The sequence below is a fragment of the Parasteatoda tepidariorum genome, chromosome 7 (assembly GCF_043381705.1).
Source record: "Parasteatoda tepidariorum isolate YZ-2023 chromosome 7, CAS_Ptep_4.0, whole genome shotgun sequence".
In the NCBI taxonomy this organism is placed as follows: Eukaryota; Metazoa; Arthropoda; class Arachnida; order Araneae; family Theridiidae; genus Parasteatoda; species Parasteatoda tepidariorum.
Window position 1 is genome coordinate 52,342,278 of NC_092210.1, and position 19,636 is coordinate 52,361,913.

Below are 19,636 nucleotides of genomic sequence, written 5' to 3' on the forward strand. Positions count from 1 at the left end.
TTCATCAGAGCGTATAATTCATAAAGTGAGCGCTTGGTACCAGATACCTCAGACTACCTATCAGCACCTTGTGGAATCAATGCCACGGCTGTTGCTGGCAGTTTTGAAGGCTAAAGGTGGTCCTACATGTTATTAGCAGGGTGGTCATAATGTAACGGCTCTTCGGTGTATAATATTCATAGCTTGAGAGGCACACCTGCGTTATGCTAATGAATTAAATGAAAAATCGAAAGAAATTAATAAAATAAAATCAAAATTTAAAAATCACGTTTTAAAAATGGATGATGAAGCAGAAAATAACTTTATTTTTGTCATATCTGAAGCAAATAAAGTAGGTCGCATCACTTTGGAAAGACGTTGAGAGGAATTTCAGAGCTAATCAAAGTTGAAAATTATATGATGAAGCTCTATGTATGTTTATTCAGAGAGAATACGCTTTTATGACTGATTCCGTGCTGCACAAATTAATCAGCATGTTTAAGGTTAGTCCTTCAAACCTCGGTAGCAAAAACCCTTCAGCACAGCAGCAGGCACTACAAATAATTAAAACATCTGCAAATTATTTTTAAAAAGGAAATAAAATGGGGGAAAATTTCTGAGACCCCTTTTTAAAATGTCTCTAAACTGGTTTCTGATAAATATTAAAGATCTGAATCGATAGAGCACCGTAACGAACAAAAAGTAGATCGTTTTTTCCATTGCTTGATTGCAAACTTAACTGCTCAGGTCTTATCCCAATTTTTTTAGCATTATTGTATAAGAGTTAATTAAAATTTAAACAACATAAAGTTTTATATAGTTATTATATATTTCAAGGACTTTATATTTGCTAATTTTTCTACGTTGGCAGTGCGCAAAAAAAATGACCAACCTGATTAACTTTTGATCTAATGATCGGATTTTCAAAATTTAGGACTCAATTTTAATGGCTCGAAAGGATGATTTCAAGAATGGTAATTAATAAGTACAGATGGTACTTTAAGCTACGAAATCAGACACGAAAACGTACTTTCTCTAAATAAACATACTTTTTTCCGACGGATTTGGATTACTGACTCCCAAAATATAGGGAGTAGCAGAAATCTGGAAAATATGGTCCAAATAGTTTCGTCAGGAGAGCTCTCTAAAGTTTGGACCTCTTATTGTTAATTTTACTTTTTGCGTATTTCGCTATATTTCGAGAACTTTTAATGCTAATTGAAAAAATTTTGCCCACAATTATAAAATTCTTTTTCCAAAAATAATTCCATGCAAAAGAAAAAATTTTGTAAATATTTATTATTTTTTATTATTATATTTAATAATGGTCAAAAAAATTTAAATCATAAAGTTTAAAATTTTTTGCATCATTTTAAGTAATATAATTTTACATGGCAAAATCGGTCGAATAGTTCTTGAGAAATCAAGTTTTAAATATCTGACTCTTTTTAAATTGAATTTCCCAGGAACTATTCGACCGCTTTTGCTCAAATTTTTTATTGTGGCATACAAAACTATATTCTTTAAAATGATGCAAAAAAAATTTGTTTACCTTACAATTCAAAATTTTTTTGATCATTATTAAATAAAATAATAATAGATAATAAATATTTACTAAGAGATATTTTTTGCATGTAAATTATCTTTGGAAAGAAGAATTTTATAATTATGGGCAAAAAGTTTTGAATTTGTACAAAAATCTCCCGAATCACGCATATGGCGAATCACGCAAAAAGTGAAATTAACCCTAAGCAGGGCTGATTGTGCTCCGGAAAAAATCCGGATTTCCGGATTTTTCGCTAACAGTGGTTCGGAAGTTTCCGGAGATTGAAGGTCCAGACGCTTAAAAAAAATCATTGATCACATAAGTTTCCAGAAAGTTTTCAAAGGTGGAGCTTAAAAGCACAGTTTATTTTATTTGTTTGTAAGGGAGAGCCACAGAGATAATTTATAAGCTTATATTCATAATTAATATTCATAATTAATATTCATTTTTTATCAGTAAATAGTTGTTATACTCATAAACTCAAGAAAGAAAGACATATTTGTAAATTTTAATTATTTCTCCGGGTCATCATAGTGTAAATGGTATTGGTTCTGTGTAAAATTTTAAATATATTTTATTATAATTTTAAATATATTTTAAATTAAACTAAGAAATATTGAGAAAAAAGGAAGAAAAAAACCGCGTTAAATTTTTTTTCAATTGAAACTTCTTTTTTTTTTTTTTTTTTNTTTATTATTTTTTTAACTCAAGAAATTTTCCGGAATTTTGGCTTGGGCTCACAATCACCCCTGCACTAAGGGGACCAAACTTTGGAGCGCTCTCCTGGACAAACTTTCGAGATCATATTTCCCAGATTGGGGCAGTCCCAGGATTGCCAGATTTCCCAGTCAGAAATGCAAATCCGTCGAATAAAAGGTATGGAGCAGTGATGGCTCATGGGATAGAGAGTTCGTCTTCCAGTGAGGTGAACTGGGTTCGAATCCCAGCGATGGCTGGTCGGTACGAATTCCGCATCAGGCTTGCACCGACCACAGTGCTGACATAAAATATCCTCAGTGGTAGACGAATCATGGGTTAGAGTCCCCTTGCCATCAGGCTAACCGTGGAAGATTTTCGCGGTATTCCACACCATGTAACGCTAATTCTCCCAATACTTGATCCGGAAGTCCCCTTGTCTTCTGAATAGGGTTCAAAACTGCAAGGCTACGGAGTTGAGCATAAACCCAAAAAATTAGGTAGGCTGTTCAACGACGGTTATAAAATATAAAATAAAATAAAATAAAAAGTACGTTTATTCAACGAAAGTACGCTTTTGTGTCTAATTTCGTAACTTAAAATATCGGTCTGCACTTATTAATTAGCATATGTGAGGTTACCCCATCGAGTCATTAAGATTGAATCCTAGAACGTGAAGATCAAAAGTTTTTGAGGGTGGTCAGTCTTTTTTTTTTCTTTTTATTTTCGCACTGTACATCATATTAAGCTGAATTTTTACAATAATAGTCTCTATCTTACTCCATTGAGGTTGCAAAGAAATTTAGATTTATGATAACAGTGCTATAGATTCACTGCTTAAGTTCTGCAATCGAATCATTCCGATTGCATCTAAGTATTTGAAAAATTGATCGTAAAATTAAAAGTCATCAAATAGTTCTCTTTTTTACTGTTATTAATTTTTATGTATATTATCATTTAAATGTTTAACAGCTCAGGCGGAAGGCTTGAATTTCTTTTTCTTTGCAGCAATTTCCCATTCGAAGTGATATAATCATACATATATACATATATCAAAATTATATTGTAATATTGACTGTATGACGAGAGTCACATCCATCTTCAGTGTCGTAAAAAGAAAAAAACAAATCCTGTAGATAATCTACAGTAAGTGCAGTCAGGATAAAAGCGGAAGTCGAATAACAAGAAATGCTACCTGTTGAAGTACGTAATTGGTGGTTTACGTGATAAATGAAACGCTTTGCAGCATCAAAAGAACATTACGAAAAAAACGCTTCTCTTTTTCATAATCATGATCTATTAACAGATGAACAATACATTTTTTTCTGCGCATAATCAGGCCTAATAATCATTTTTGTCACCTTCATTTCATTCAAAAGAACAATGAAATCAATTACCATGCAATAATTAATTTTAAATGTAAGTTTTGTAGGAAATATTACCGCTTCTTAAAAGACTGGACAGACCTTCTGCTCACCAAAATCCATAATTGCTTCCATTTTATTTCCTTCTCCTCCCCTTAAAAGTCGATATTTGCTACAAAAACAAAGAAAATTTTGCTAATAAAATTTTAATTACTTTGTTAATACAATAATAGTAAAGAAATGAAAGATTACTTCGCTGAGAAAAAAAGTGTGGTCAAAACTACCAGAATATGGTAAAATTTATCGTTTTTCTGGCTCTATGGGAACACAAAAAGCTCGGTAATTTCGATATTTACCTAAGTGCTTTGATAATGATTAAGAATGAATTAACATCAAAATATCATTTTATAAAGTGCGTTAAAATTTGTTAAAGATGGTAAGTTTATCGTGATAAGTAAGTTGATCATTTGATATGATAAGTAAGTTTATTACTTTGTAAAATTATCAAGATAACTTAAAGCATGACATAAAAACCATTTATTCGCTTCAATTTACTTTCCAGTTTGGTATTTTTATTAATAACGTGATCATAAGAACTATAATTTTGAAAACCAGAATTACTGATAAATTATTACATTATGACTGATAAATTATTACTGATTAATTATTATTATGAACGGAAAAATTATCGGATAAATGGCTTAAATATCATACATTTTAGTTTCATTACAGATTTTTTTTTTTTAAATGAGAAATGTCATTATTATACAGCACTTTCATTTAACAAGAATTTTTTTTCTCATGCAGGATTTGAAAAACAATCGAAAGAATGGAAAAAAGTAATTTAATCTTTATAATTAACAAATTAATTGACTCAGTAAAAAGAAAAAGGTAAAGGTACTTTACGCGCTAACGAGACTTATATCATTATAACTGTTCAAATCGGAAATGTCTCTTTTTTTTAAAAGAAAAATCTTTTTATATTTAAAATTTTTCAAAATAAATGTTGAAATTTATATCTGATGACAACATCTTTTTTTCTGTTATTTTAGACATCAACTCAGACGTGAGCTTATGAAATAAAATCTCTTTGGAAAGAGAAGTAACATTTTATACTCTAAAGCAGGGGTTTCCAACTTACATGAGGCCGGGGGCAGCAATTAAAAACACCAGTCAAAGGAGGGCCGCAACTTCATCAAACTTTTATCTAGGACTTTTTTATATTTGAAGAAACATTGAATATTATTGTCAGATTTTTATCAAGTTGTACAAAACAAACGCATTGAATTACAAATTAAAATTAGAAGTAGATTTTTTAGCAACATACACGATTTTTGTATTTGAATAAATATTTTCTTAGATGCAAAACCTGAGAAATGGATTTTTTTTTTTTGCGCCGTTGGTATGTTAAATTTCACAGAAACGAAGAAATTAAGTTTTTTTTTTAACGAAAGAAAAGTATTTTAAACCCATATAGATTTTTTACTAAAATTGTCCACAAAAAATGACAACTTATATATTTTTGTTGCGGGCCACAAAAAAAGCTTCGTGGACCGCCATTTGATAACCACTGCTCTAAAGGATAAATAATTAAAAAATGCTGTTAATGGATACTATGGATAAATACTGAGGGAGGGAAATCCCAAAAAAGCACTTAAGATTGTAATATCTTTCGAACAAATTGGAATTTCTATAAAAACTTGCTTTAAGTTAACAATTAAAAATTGACCATTCGGCACATCAAATGTTGACTCTGCAGTTGCATTTCATGGAGCTGCAGAGCGATTTGCATGTAATTGTTTACTAGAAGTTTAACAATAAATAATTTTCAAACTAATTATCAAACATTAATCTTTTTTTTATTATATCGTTCTCCTTGCACATTTTTCTAGAATCCTTCGTAATTTTTGTAATTTTAAAATTTATCGTTTATGCACAACAGAAATGTCAAGTCAAGTTACGTAAAACAAAACGAAAGTAAGGAAGAATTCCCGACAAAAGCATTTGAAATTACAATAACTTTTGAACTAATTGGAATTTTGATAAACCTTCGAGAAAAAATTCAGAAATAAAAAGGCTCGATTCAACACGTCAAATTTCAATTCTTCAGTTGCATTTTTTACGAGCTGCAAAGCGGCCTTGCGGAATACATTTTGGAAAAAATTAACAGTTGATATTTCTGGACCCAACTATCGAATGTTACGTAGTATTAATCCATCGTATCCCCTTTACATTTTTCCTCGCACCTTGAGTAATTTCAAATTTCTAAGTTTATAAGTCATTTATTTATTTATTTATTTATTTATTTATTTATTTATTTATTTATTTATTTATTTTTTTATTTATTTATTCTTTTTTGCAAAAATGTAACGTTATTGAATACATGAGACAGAGGTGGAATTCTTTAATATAGAGAGAAAAATTATTTATTTATTGTTTCCTTTTAACTATTCTTACTATTTATTCACATTCTAACGTTATTTTATATTTAGTTTCATTGGTTATTTTTAATGATTAGGTCTAAAAGTATTTCAACTAACGACACAAGTATTTAAAAATGTGTGAATCTAAGTATTTCGGAAAATTTTATATTAATTTTTTATAAATCCTCATAGCTTCCTAAGATTAACTGCTTTTTTTTTCTTTAACTATCTACCATTATTAACATTAGTTTCACCTTAGCATCAAAAGATCCAAAAAAATCATCGATATTAATGAATATTTAATTGCCTGGAAATAAATTCAAAATTTAAACAAAGTAAGAAGCATTTGAAATATATATGTACGTTTCGATAAAAATTATGTCCCTGCCAATAGTTTACCTGAAACTATTAATCGCCAATAATTGAACAAAACTAAATTATGCGAGGGAAAAAAAGTAATCAAAGCTTCAAATTTTTCCTCGAAAGCTTTTTGATATCAGAATGTTCTTTAAACATTTTTAAAGAACTGAGCGACATTTTATGTTTCATCAAATATTAATTGAGTAAAGTCAGAGTAAAGCAAGAAAAAGCGAGAAAAGTTTACTGAGACAGAAGTGACGACAACAGTAAATTTTTTTTTCTTAAAAATTTAAATATTTTTTTCATAAAAAGAAATATTACATGCAATTGAAGAAATATTATATTACAAGTATTTTATATATAGTTTCATCAGTTCTTTGTTAATATTTTTGCATAAAAGTACTGCAATTAACAGCTTAGGTTTTAAAACATGAAATTGTATTTCTCTCAAAATACAACATTTATTTTTCGCAACATATCGTTCTATGTAAAGTTATTAATTATTGATAGACTCGATTCTACACTATATTGAGTTATTGAGGTGGCAGTAAATTTTAGCCATAATATGATACAACAATTTCTGAAATTTGTAACAGATTGCTGATAAATAGCTGAACAACGGAAAAGATAAACAAATATTACGGTTAGAGGTTTAAATCATTAATTTTTTTCAAAGGACGAAAAATAAAAAAATCGTTTTACATTAAAAAGAAAAAAAATTCTTCAGATAAAAGTAATCGACTCCCACAAATATTAATTTGAAAGTTTATTAATCCTTAATATAGATAAATAATACTATCATTTCGAAACACTATAATTTCTTGACCTCCTAATCGCTCCTATAACATAAATGTTAAAATTTAAGAAAAAATATATTTAACACAATATTATTATTACTTCCTGTAATTTTCTCTGATTACGCCCTCTACTTTTTTTTCATGTATATAAAAAATTATAAATAATAACAATATAAAAATGAAAACAAAAGGCTAGTGGTCGTCTGGGAATGCGAAGGTCTCTAACGGCAGCGGTCAATGCTTTCAAACATGTAAACTTAAGACTCAAGTTTCACAACAAAGCGCTATTTTGGCGATAAAAAGTTTCTCCGATTACAATGAAAAATTGAACCATATTTTTCATTCATGTGCGCATATTTCAATAACTTTTATATGAGTGATAAATTAAAGTTCATTTATTTATCACACATAAAAAAAAATACATATATCTGAATTTTTTTTGTTTCTAAATTTTGAATCTTTTTTATAGGAATTTATTAAACATTTTTAACACACATTTTGATGTAGTTTCTTCTTTTTCTCCTCCTTATAATTCAAAAGTCTCTTATTCATTATTTTATTTTTTATTTAATTATATTTCTAAATATCTATAGTTCATTTTTTTTTAAATATTAAAACGAAAATAATTCAAATTTTCTTTAATTTTTCTCAAAATTATCAAATAATTATATGAAATTGATAAGTTTATGAAATGTTCAAGTGATCAGCTATCAATTAATACTTCACTAATATGTACGTATTTTCTAAATAGCATAAGCTGGAACGAAAAAATTTCGATTTTTTTTTTCCTTCGCTTGATGTAGTACTCAAAATTTGGGAGATAATTTATTCGTTTCATTACGGAATCAAAAAAAGATTTATACTATTTCATTAGAAACATGCATAATAATTAAAAATTATTATTTTGAAATATTACTTAAAGAGTTCTTCTGTTTTATTGGAAATATATGAACATGTATAAAAGTAAACTATTACACAAATTTAATCAGTAATTACTGGTTAAAATGTTTAAAATTTCTGGAGGGGAGCTCTTGTACCTCGTTTCCCTTTGGCTACGCCCTTCTTGGGTGACAGTACAATCATATTGCCGCTGGGTCAACCAAAATAGATTTTCGTAATTTTTTTCTAGTGCAAAATTTAATGTTTATTATTAAATTTTTTTTCAGTAAGAACGTTCTGATTTCTTTGGAACAACATTCTTCGAGACAAAATTTTGAGAGACAACTAATAAATAAAAATAAAAATCATTATATAAGATAACATTCGATAAATCGCGAATGAAAAGTCTGTCTTTTTTTTAATTTAATGGATTTTAAATAAATGAAACGTTATATAAGAATTAAATTAAATCTAGAATCGTTATCTCTATTTGCAGATTTTCAAATGCACCTGTGAGAAAAATCTTTAAGCTGATCTTCAGTTGTAGTGTAATGAAGCTGCCATTAAAGAACGTAACGTATTGTGACCTCAAGTTGTGGCGAACATTGGCTTTATATGAAATGAAAAGCATTGTTGGTAACCCTGTAAGCTTTTATTAATTCCCGTCACTGCTACCGTAATTGGCCTCGCGCTTCAATTGAAGACGGTCCAGCTACTTCGCCTTTGCCCTTGATTGACAGGCATGTCGTTTCCCACGAACTCTTATTCTTCCCTACAGTCACTCTTCCGCCATCTAGTGGTCGACTTTAAAAGCTCTAATTAGAGTATTTCATCCGAAGTTTCTTTTCTTCTTTCTAAAACCTGGCGAAAAAGTTTGAACTCGGAACGGTATACGGAGAGCTGATAAAATAATTATTGATTAGAAAGCGAAATAACAATATTAAGAGCATTATTTTATAAAGTATTTCAATTTAAGAATTAGACTAATTAGAGTATTTCTTCCTCAGTTTTTTTTTTTTTTTTTTTTTCTAAAACCTGGCGAAAAATTTAGAACTCGGAACGGTATAGGGAGCACTAAAAAAAATAATTATTGTTTAGAAAGCGAAAAAACAAAATTAATATCATTATTTTATAAAGTATTTCAATTTAAGAATTAGACTAATTAGAGAATTTCTTGCTAAGTTTCTCTTTTTTTTTTTTTTTTTTTTTTTTTTTTTTTTTTTTTTNTTTTTTTCTAAAACCTGGCGAAAAAGTTTGAACTCGGAACGGTGTAGGAAGCGCTAAAAAAATAATTATTGCTTAGAAAGCGAAAAAACTATATTAATGGTATTATTTTATAAAGTATTCAATTAAGAAGTATTTCAATTATTTTATAAAGTATTTCAACTTTAATTAATTAAGAATTAATTAAAGTATTTCAATTTTTATAAAGTATTTCAATTTAACTAGTAGAAAAAGTTTGTTTTTATTTTATTATATGACAATACAATAAGTACAATTAGTGAAATTTAAAATAATTTTTGAACTGCTGAAGGATCCTGATCAATTTGTTAAATAGAATTAACTGAGGAAAGTTCCTTTCGGTAGACTTTAAGTTAATCTTTTTGTATGAATATATTTTTAAGAAATATTTAATCACGTTTTGAATAAATGATGAAAACCCAACCCTTTTAAGAAAACCGAAAATCCTATATTTTACATCTATAATAGAGAATTTTGATAGTATATTTGTAAGAGAAATGATAAAGTAATTTTAAAAAATTATATCTACTATATGGATGGAAAAATTTCTTAATTTAAAAACTTTAATAGAAAACTAAATATTTTGTAGTTCAAACTAATCATTTCTAACTAAGGAAGCACAAAACCTGCATATTAATGCTTGGTCCCATTTACTACGAATTTGACATAATCGAAATATCTCAGCACACATTCTGTGTCACTTGTAGTAATTATGATTAATATAAACTAAGTACGCAGAAAGTATTTATTTTATGGTGTAAATTATCTGTTCTGTATTGGAAGGTGATTAATACAATAATTTTTTTCCATTATAAATAATTAATATACACTAAATTAGATAAAAACAGATGTATAATATCTGTTACACCTGTGGTAATAATAAATGAAAACTATCTTGAAAGTATTCGTTTCATAGTGGAAACTTTTGTTTTATTGCCTGCAAAGTGACTAATCCAAAGTAACAATTTTTCTTATGTGGCGTTATTTTTTGAATAGGACTTAGCGAACTTCATTTTTTTTTTTTAGTATTTTTCTATAGCAGTTTTGTCAGTTTTCATCAAATCTAAATGGATTTATCAATATTATTATTATTATTAAGATTCGGTTCTTGTATTTACCAAATATCTCCTTGTTTTTTTAAAACATTCTTAAATTTTACGCATTTGTTTTTTTTAATATTTAGTAGAAACTTTAAAAAGTATGCACAAGTATTGAGTATACTAAGTATAAATACCAATACAATTTATTTTAATAAAAATTTGTAGAGCAGCGTGATTTTTTTAAACTGAGTTATATTCTTGAAATAGCTGCAAATATTACTTTCGGAGGAAATGGGATCACCTTGTAATTATCTATTCGAAATTTTTGAACTTAAGACGAAAATTTTTAATCCGAATACTTCACAGAAAAATTACTTCAACGTTTAATTCATAGAAAAATATATAAAGCGTTTCTACTGTTAGAGCATACAAAAAAGAACACGGGACAGGTTTTTTTTTTCTTTTTGTCAAAACAGCTATCACAAGCTCTGACAATTTTAGTACAATGCTAGGGCAAGAAGCATAACTACAAGTTAAATTTATTATTTCTTTTATTTTTTTATTTCCGTCGCAATTTTTTGGTTTACGACTACTAATGTTCAACTCCGTAGGCTTGTAATTTTGAACCAATCCGGAAGACAAGGAAACTCCTGGATCAGTACCCCCAGAGGTATTGATTTGTTGTGAGAACATGGAGGACTTTGCAACTCGACAGATTAAACGTGCATCAGTCACCCTTTACTACACGGGAAGTCTTCGACCGGCGGGGATCAAACCCATGAACTCTTGGATATGGGTCCAGAGCTCTACCGACCAGGCTATCCCGGCCTAAATTGATGAGTTTTTTTTATTTTATTTTATTTTATAACCGTCGTTGAACAGCCGACCCAATTTTATGGGTTCACGATTACTAATGTTCAACTCCGCAACCTTGTAATTTTGAATCCAATCCAAAAGACACGGGAACTCCTGGATCGAGTATTGGGAGAAATTTTGCCTTCGTGGAGGACTTTTTGATGAAGCTAACCCACATTTGCGTTACATGGAGAAGAAGACCACGAGAACCTGCCTCGGTCAGCCTGACGGCAAGGGGACTACAACCCATGATCCGTCTACCACTGAGGATATTTCATGTCAGCACTGTGGTCGGTGCAAGCCGGATGCGGAATTCGTATCGACTGGGATTTTAACTCGGTTCGCCTCATTGGAAGGCGAACGCTCTATCCCCTGAGCCGTCGCGGCAAAAAATTGATGAGTTAATCGTTTTCATTTTTTTGTTTTAATTTAATTTGTAAAGTTCTTTAAAATCGTTTGATTATTTGTTTCATGTTGGTGCTATGAAATGCTGAGATGTTAATTCTTTAAGGATTTCGTGTGTTAATGAAAACAAAATTACATTTTGTAAAGCAAATTACGATTTATTTTTAATATTTTAATTTCTTATCTTTTTTTTTATTCAATTTAGAACAAAATACATATTTTTTTGTATGGGTAACATATACTATTGATCCTTTTCCCCTCATGGAGAATACATACGAAAAAGCGTTATTAATTTAGATATTTTCTTTGTTTACAGAAAAATTTATCATGTGAAAAAAATGAAATAAAAAAGAGTTCATAAAAATATAACAGAAACAGTTTTTACGATTAATAAAACTAAAATCTAAAATTAAAAAAAAATATGGATTGAAATATATAAAGATGTTTGCTATAAAAACGCACAAAATTGGAAAAAGTTTCAAAACTCTAACATAAATCGACGCAATCAAACTTAATTCAATATTTTTATTGAAATGAAGAATAAAAATAACTGTGAAACTAAATTATAAAGAATTATTGCGTTCATACATACTGGTCCTATTTGATTCGCAAGTCTAGAAATATGTCATTTCATTTTTCTTAGTTTTAAACGAATTATCGAAAAAAATTTTAATACATGGACTAAGGGCCCGTGGCTCTCCCACGATATTTTCATATTTACTTTAATATTAATTCTTTCATAAGTTCAAAATAATTTAAAAAAGTTACCATTCAACTCCTTTCTTTTAAGCATTCACTTTTATGATCTTTTTTTTTTTCTCTCAATGATAATGGTTAAGTACCATACGCATAGTGGGAAAAAGTAAATGTAGTCTCTGTCACCTACAATTTTCCAGACAGCATTCAATTCCAAAGCAGCAGATTACGTTATAATTTTAAAACAAAAAAAGTGATAAATCGTAGTTAAAATTTATAGCAATATTGCGAAAGACAAAAGCGAAACAGTGTTGCCACCGTTAAGGAGGGTAATGACGAAAAGGAAGCTTGAGAGAAAGTTAATCTCCATTAGAAAAAAGAATTTTCCCACCTCTTAAAAAAGATACGAATTGATGCATTCTGTTTATGTAGGGCGCAACTGTAAAACATTTAATAAAACAATCATTTGTTAAATGGCTACTTTTATCACGTGAGTTTTAAACCTATAATCTAGCTGATAAAATAGCAATCGCAACTAAATGTTCGAAATCGTTTGCAAGTTTTTAGGGCATAATAAATGGATTTTTTTTCAATCTGTAGTTTTCTTTCAACACCTTTCGTTCAATACCATTAAGAACTGCATTGACAGTTTCGAAAAAAAATCATTAATTTAACATTTATTTCAAAGAAATATGTATTGACTACCAATTTCATTATAACTTTCCCCCAAATTAATTTTTTTGGAGTGGAGATTACTTTTTCACCTTTCATTCACTGAAGGGAAATGAGGTTCGTGTTTCAGTGGAAATGGTATTTCAATTGAAAGCATTTAAACCAGTTGTACGAGTTCTAAAATTTTTATATTTCTACAACACAAGCGCGCAAAGTGTTTAAAATTAAGTTAATGAAGAGATTTCAGTACAGATTATTTGAAAATGCTACATGTTTTTAAAAAAGAATACTAAAAAGAGCATATCATTGTATGAAAAATAGTATTTTATAGAAAGGCTTTGAAATAGTTTTTTTTAACAAAATCAGAAGAATCGGTGTATACAATTCATTAAAAACAATAATTATAATAATAATTGCTCTTTAATGTAAAATCATTATAGCAGTGCTTTTAGAAAATTTAGACAGGATTACAATTGTTTATAAGTGCTATTTATGCATAATATATTTTACTACTCATTATCATTTTTTGAAATGTTATATGCTTAAAAGTAAATAAATAACAACGTAAATTGATCAATAAAGAAGAAATAAATTGTAGTTCATAATAAATTAAAACCCTATTTCAGATAATTCTGAAATATAATTTTTATTTTACCTCATGAGCTAAAATTAAAATCATGCAGTTTAACGATTTTTTTTTTTTAATATATAATAATTCAAAGCAAATTTAAACTAATTGAGTACTTGCAACTCGAAAAGAAATGAAATGATTATGCCTAACGATGTGATTTAAATCAGATTTAATCGGATACCTGTAAATGACGTCACGCGTGTGTGTCATACCTGATTGGCTTCTGAATCGACAACAACCACGATTTACCTGCGATACCTACAAAGGACGTAGCGTGGGTATCTCGATCATGATTGGTTGTTGAAACGTGGCATTCATTTTCGTTAGCAACTGTTCTTTCCGTTATATTTCGAATAAGCCAAGCCCACCGAGTATAAGTTATCTTAAATGATTCATTCAAAATTCTTTCATAAGGATTCTTTCTCAAAGATTTTAATTCTTTCACTATGTACTTACACAGAGACTTAACAAAAAGTCATGTGGAACATAAATTACGAGTTTTTCTGTATTTTTTTGCAAAGTTATTACTTGCCCGTTACGGGAACTTTGATTTTGTTCATTTATGTGTTTAAAAAAAGTTTTACAGATAAATAAAAGGAACTGTTTCATAATGTAGCGTGATTCATTACACAACTAAATGTTCAACTCCGTAGCCTTTTAATTTTGAACACAATCCGGAAGACAAGAAAATTCCTTGATCAAGTATTGGGAGAAATACACCTTCGTGAAGAACTTTTTGATTGAACTAACCCGTGTTTGCGTTACATGCAGAGGAAAACCCCTAAAACCTCCCATGGTTAGGCTGAGGGCAAGGAGACTCTAACCTATGAGCCGTCTACCACTGAGAATGCTTTATGTCAGCACTGTGGTCGGTGTAATCCGGATGTGGAATTCGTGTCTACCAGCCATTGCTGGGATTCGAACCCGGTTCACCTTATAGGAATATCCCCTGAGCCATCCCGACGGACCGGTTATTATTTTTTTTTATAACCGTCGTTGAACAACCAACCCAATTTTTTGGGTTTACGACTACTAATGTCCAACTCCGTAGCCTTGTAATTTTGAATCCAGAAGACAAGGGAACTCCTGGATCAAATATTGGAAGAAATTTGCCGACGTGGAGGACTTCTTGATGGAACTAACCGGATCTGTGTTACATGGAGAAGGAAATCACGAAAACCTGCCACGGTTAGTCTTAGGACAAGGAGACTCTAACCCAAGATTCGTCTACCACTGAGGATATTTTACGTCAGCACTATGCAATCCGCATCCGGTTCAGACTACATTGGATTTATTGGCAATAGGTCTTGCCAGTGAATGGCACTTTCATTTTTGTTTTGCATACTTTATTATCATGGAATAAGCTATATCCATACCAAATTTCATTTATTTATATTCAGTATTTTTTGAGATATTTGGGAAAATGTCTTCCATCTCTTAATTTTGTCCACCAGTGTATTATTGTTATTATTATTCGAGTATCTAATATTTTATTTGTTTGTTTATTATTTTGACAGAAAAAATTTGAGTGTAACTACTTCGTGAGTCTTTGTAAAATTGCTGAGGAAAAAAAGTGTAATTAGAACAACAATACAAGCTTCCCAATCTCAAAGTAAATAAAGATTAATTTTATATCTTACTTAATAAGAGGTAAAAGTATTTGCAAACTCGCGAAATGGGAGGAAACTTTATTCAGTGTAACAATTGTGTAAAACAATATATGTGAGACGATAGCGAACTTAAGTAGGGATGATGATGAGATGATAACTAACTCTTCCGGTCTTCCGGTCATCCTGTGATTACCTCACACTGTCTCAGGGTTAGCGAACTTTTACTTTACTCATGGTGATCTACGGTGATTGGGTGTCCACTTTCAACTTGTTCATTTCACTTCCATTTAGATCTAAACAGATTTTGAGCTTTTTTGCTTGCTTCAAACACGAACAAACAAATGTTAAAAAACGCCTTTTTTAAATAAATCATATATAAGGAATAAGTAATTTCATATTTGACACGCCGATAATATGAAAAACGTTCGGCCGCATCACCTTTGAAGAATAAGTGAAGAGGGGGAAGTTGTCGATGGTGATGATTAAAGTTTATTTAAAAAGTGATGCTCTCCAGGTTTATGGTTCTAGGTATTTAATAAAATGCAATTATTTTCTCCTTTTGATTTCAGTTAATAAAAAATAGCTTTTTTTTTTGTTTGTTTATTTTGCGAATAAATTCGATTTGATCATACATTCCATTTCAAATGATTAGGAAATTATTGAAATTTGTATCGTCATTCGTCAAGGAGCACTGAAATTTAAGCACACTAGATTGTCGAAAAGAGGCCAAAATTTTGATTTTCGATAAATTCTATGGGGGATAAAATGAAAATTTAACCTGCAGACGCGTGGGTCAGCCTATCAGGTTCAGCACACACGCATGACGTCGCTTACAGGTATACATTTAAATTTGATCCGAAAATTTATTCAGCGTGATAATAAAACCAAGTTCAAAAGCTATAACGTTAACACGACATGCACAACCATATGATTACTTGAAAATACATAAATGTAATATGTTTCGTCATCACGCACTGAAACCCAGTTGAATTTTTAGTACTTTAGTTATTTAGAAAGTGATCGAAATGACGATTGGCGATTAATTCTGAGAGGTAAAAAAAATGCCAAAAAGTTCTGATTTAAAATGACAAAACACAGAACAGTTACGAAATAAAACACCTAGAATGGTTGTGTTAATGTTTCTAATGAAACTTCTCTTGATAAAAGAAAACTAATTAATTAAGCTTAGCAAAATAAGCGATCAGCGCGTTTATTTAGAAAAAGCTGTCGAACAATTGAAAGAAAAATAAAGTAATAAATTTACGTCACCAATTTGTACCAGAAAAGTCAGGTCTTCAGTTTGCTTCATACTAAGAATGTACAATATAGCAGAGACGTCACACCTAGCACTTTATTTTATTTTATAACCGTCGAAGAACAACCGACCTGATTTTTTGGGTTTACGACTCTAATGTTCAACTCAGTAGCCTTGTAAGTTTGAGCCCAATCCAGAAGACAAGGAAACATCTGAATCGAGTATCGGGAGAAATTTGCCATTGTGGAGGACTTTTTAATAGAACTAATTCGCATTTGCGTGACATGGAAAGAAAAATCACGAAAATCTCTCACGTTAGCCTGACGAAAAGGGGACTTTAACCCATGGTCCGTCTAACACTGAGGATATTTTATGTCAGCACTGTCGTCGGTGCAAGTCGGATGCGGAATTCGTATCGACCAGTCATCACTAGGATTCGAATTCAGTCCCCCTCATTGAAAGGTGAACGCTCTATACCTAGCATTTTTTTTATAACCGTCGTTGAACAGCTGACCCAATTTTGGGTTTACGACTACTGTGTTCAACTCCATAGCCTTGTGATTTTGAACCAATTCAGAAGACAAGGAAACTCCTGGATCAGTACCCCAGAGGTTTGATTTGTTATGGGAACATGGAAGACTTTGTGACTCGACAGATTTAACGTGCATCATATAAACAATTAATAATTAACATTCAAGCAACAAAGACCAATTGGGAACCTATAATTTTCGAAGCTGGAGGTCGACTGCCTGCAAAGTATTCCTGTCGCCATTCGATAAAATAGTTCTGTTACAACATGGGAATAATTTGTATCACTGATAATTCGAAGACAGTTTAAGAAACAAAGGGCAATTTCATACTAAAAAATGGGGCGTTGATTTTTTTTACTATTTAATTAGAAAAAAACTTTCATAAAAAAGGTCGAAGAAATCATTTTGATCGTTTAAATATCAAAAAGTTTCCATAAGTAACACTTACAAATTATACAACCCCTTAAAACATGTACTTTTATAGTACAAAATCTAAAGCTGAAAGAAAGCGATCAAATATTCACCGAAAAACAAAAATTCATAAACGTTGTATTTTTATTTAATACTCGATTACATCATTATAGATGTTGTCGAGATTCGTGTATAAATCAAAATAATATCGATCATTGTTAAATAATAATAAATCGTACTTAAAAAATGATTTTTGTATGGCATTCTATTTAGCCGTTTTTATAAATTAGCGCAAAAATATTGTGATTCGTGCAACCAATTTCAGATAAAATATCGAAATTCCAATGTCCAAACAAACTTTTAAGATTCTTCCCCCCCCCCCTACATTTTAAGATTCGAAAACCAAAATCCGCATAAGAAAAACAATACTTTTATTAAATCTTATTTCGAGTCTTCGTGACTTAAATTCCTGAATTACACAAAGTACAAGAAGCCGCACATCAATTCCATTCCACAAATCTTATTAAACGAAGTCACTTTTGTATTATGGTTATGACTCTCTATTTTAAACTAATCTGTCTTTAAGAAAGCTTATATTTTGCAAGGTAGTTGTTTTGCAAGGTAGCTACAAACACTGACAAAGAAAGAAGAAAAAACATCCCCAAATTTTTCCAAATGATTTTTTTTTTTTTTACTAATTTTTCAGTTATGCCGAAATCTAATAGTACTTAAAATATATTACCTAACACTTTACCTGCAATAGAGTTCAAAATGAAATTTGTTTTTTCTTCTTTTTTTTTTTGGAAGAAAAAAAAATATTATACTTGTAGATACTTCAAACTCAAGTTATTTCACTCTTCTTCACTTTTTGGGTATTTTACATGATTCTAGGAAAAAAAGGTACCGGAAAAAAAGGTCTCCGGAAAAAAGGGTCCCTGGAAAAAAAGGTCCCGGTAAAAAAGGTATCTGTGTAGGGAAAAATATTTGAGATGAGAAGATTAGATTGAAGCGCTTTTTGCTGTTCCGTGCATGTTTTTTTTTTTTTTTTTCGTGTCGCGCGTTTTCGAAGTCAATAAACATCCAACACATAAATCCTCCCAACTACCCCGATTGGCTATCTTAAGCCTCACATTAGCAACTTCTTCACAAAATATAATTTAAAATAGAAAACAACACATTTTTCACTTAAAAAAATTACAAAAGAAAAGTAAAACATTATTGAAAAATTTAAATAGTATCTTCCGGCTTTAAAAAAATAATAAAAGAAGAATAAATAAATGAAATAAAATTTTTTAAAAAAAGCGTAATACAACCAGCCCATAAGTCCCCCCCCCTTACCCTTCTCCTTACCTTAATGATCTAATCTGAATTATTACAGATAAAAAGAATATTCATTGAAACAGCGAGAAGCATTCATGCTGCCCAGAAAGCGAGAGGGGAAATATCCCTCCAGATTTTCCCTACGGAGGTACCTTTTTTTCCGGGGACCTTTTTTTCCAGAGACCTTTTTTTCCGTCTACCATTTTACTTAAATTCCCTGATATTTGCCCTGCTACGTGGCCAGCTTTTTTTACTTTGAATCCATACCATCCCTTTTTGTATTGGTTAATTTCGAAATTGGCAGATCTTCCATTTAGAATAACTAAAACAAAGTTAGCAAACATCGCAAAGTTGTATAACTTTCATAATGATTTTTTAAACTTGTTTTTACTTATAAATTAAACATTAATTGATAAGCATATATTTTTGTAAGGATATTATTCTGTTTTAGCATAAAATAAAAAACTAAATTGTTCTGATAAATATAGATCACAGTTCATTCCAATCGAGCTATTTTTCAAAATTATAATATAAAATTACATATTGTGTAAAAAAAAATGAGAAAATATTTTTTCCTTAAAATTTAACGGATATTTTCTTTCATGTCAAAAAAAATTTTCCTTACATTTCCTCTTGAAAAGAAAGAGAAGTTGTACTTGAATAGCTTATTATTTTTTCAAGTTCTTCAAAAAGTTTTAAAAAATTATAATATCAGTAGTTAATAAAATTTTTATTTATTTTTTTCCCTTTTCAATTTATACCCATGTAATAAAGTTGAACAATAACTAGTCTGTAGGATTGATCTCGTATATTATATGTTGAGATCGGCTATACCTAATACATAAAAAGGTTGTTGTAGAACAAAGTTATCATTTTAGGCACTAGTTATTGTTTTATGAAAATAAACTAAACAATTTTAAAATAA

The 19,636-nt window shown here is 29.8% G+C and overlaps 1 long non-coding RNA gene across 9 annotated transcripts in view; it reads left to right on the forward strand.

Annotated features, from left to right (window-relative positions):
* Positions 1 to 19,636, forward strand: part of LOC122269977 (uncharacterized) — a 377,717-nt gene that overhangs the window by 344,483 nt on the left and 13,598 nt on the right. The window contains exon 7 of one of the 9 annotated variants that reach the window (XR_011637274.1): positions 8,541 to 10,190. The exons of 7 other annotated variants lie outside the window; for them this stretch is intronic. This is a non-coding gene — a long non-coding RNA (uncharacterized lncRNA). Of the gene's footprint in view, positions 1 to 4,637; positions 4,909 to 8,540; positions 10,191 to 19,636 lie in introns of those variants that run through there. One more of the 9 variants, XR_011637275.1, reaches the window with a different exon arrangement.